Below are 1,892 nucleotides of genomic sequence, written 5' to 3'. Positions count from 1 at the left end.
TCCACCCATCTCCACCCCTAAACCTACCCGTCTCCACCCCCTGATCCCTAAATCCACCCATCTCCACCCCTAAACCTACTAATCTCCACCCCCTAGATGTGGATTCAACCACGCCCCCTGGATCTTGTGTTCTGCTTCTGCAGTGCAGTGAGGGGCTACTGGAAATGCTTCCGCAGATATATAGTATTACTATAGACCTTTTTCTTCGCTTCTCCATGGAGGGCGCCATAGCGGCGAGTGACTTCATGTAGGATGCTTCGAACTTCCGTTTAGTAATTGTCATAAGTTTACGCGTACGCGCAAAGCATAATGGGTAATTTCGCGTTCCATGAAAAAGGTCTATACGTAGTAAGGTTTCAAAGAATAACACAGAGCAAATAAAGTGTAATGATATTAATAAAAACAGTATTCTTCCACCAAACAATGTAGTTCCTCAGAATCAGTTGTGGTTGCTACAAAGTGGTTGCCGAGCAACACACAGAAGTAAACAAAGGTGTATGTTTGTAGAGTAATTTACAACAGCTTCGAACGCGGCTCAGCCAATCAGAATCAAGGACCGGAACTATCTGTTTTATAATACATTTTTTGAGGTAAAAATACAGCGGTAAAATGGGCTTTAATTAGCTACTGTATATTATTTTATACTACAGAATTGTTTTATATTAAACAAATTACATTTATTATAATACTGAATTATTATTGCCCCAGTTGTTATTAGAATGGTGCAGTGACTGGGACACACTGCCAGCATCGCCTCCGCTCGTTAAGCCATGATATAATCCTGATTATGTGAAATAAGTCGTTTGTGCTTACAGAGCTGTTGCTATGACGACAACTCTGAGATGAGCTCAGATCCAATCCAGTTCACTGGTAAATCCAGATGACTCCCATGAGAACAACCATACATGTGTTGCTTTATTTTCATGTAATTTAATTAGCCCATTTAATTGTGCATTCATTTGTCATATATTATCATAGATTATTTTTCCTTGGTCTTGCAAAGCTTGCTATTTTCGTCCAATCTTATGATCGTGTAGTTAGAGGAAACGTTTCCGTCCCTGCTGAAAAGTAAATAAAAACTTCAAGGTTTGGTGGGAAGATGTTGGTAAGATCCTGTTAAACTTTTGCTGTCCAACAGAGCATCAAGCTTTTTTACCTGTCTGTTGTTTCCATTGCTTAGCCCTCATATTAACTTGACTCACTCAATGTCTTTCATGACCGTTTTTCATAGAGCCGTTTTAAAACGTACAAATTGGTGTTGCGCAAGTTTTTAAGAATTTTTAAGAAATTTTCTTAATTTAAGAAAGTGTGATAGGCTTACATTTATAAATAAATAGAGCATTTCTTCATGATTTAGGGAGTTTGAAGTTGAAGGGGTTTGAATAAGAGCATCCCACCGGCAAGTGAGAGCAAGGACGCTCTGATCAGTTTTGGTGTTTGTAATGTAGAGCAGGTAAACAGACGTCTCCATCACAAGTATCCCTCCCGACGAAACTGTTCCTGCAAGATATCCTTGTACTCGTCAAAGCCTCCCTCCACGCGCTGAACTGGCCCGGCCTCGCCGACACAGAGCTCCTTACAAACCAACCGGATCAGGCGCTCGTCGTGGGACACCAGAACCACACCGCCCTGACAGAAAAAAACAGACGTCATTCTCTCGCCGTCGTCAGCTCTCGCTGCTTCCTGCTGTTTTGTTTTAAAGGGGTCATATGATGCGATTTCAAGTTTTCCTTTCTCTTTGGAGTGTTACAAGCTGTTCGTGAATAGATAAGATCCCTAAAGTTGCAAAGACTAAAGTCTCAAACCCAAAGAGATATTCTTTATAAAAGTTAAGACTCGTCCACACCTACCTAAAACGGCTCGTTCTAACACGCCCCACATGTCTACGTCAC

This window comes from Sinocyclocheilus rhinocerous, unplaced genomic scaffold, assembly GCF_001515625.1.
Source record: "Sinocyclocheilus rhinocerous isolate Xijiao unplaced genomic scaffold, SAMN03320098_v1.1 scaffold25, whole genome shotgun sequence".
Taxonomy (NCBI): domain Eukaryota; kingdom Metazoa; phylum Chordata; class Actinopteri; order Cypriniformes; family Cyprinidae; genus Sinocyclocheilus; species Sinocyclocheilus rhinocerous.
Note: the sequence above shows the minus strand (reverse complement) of the source record.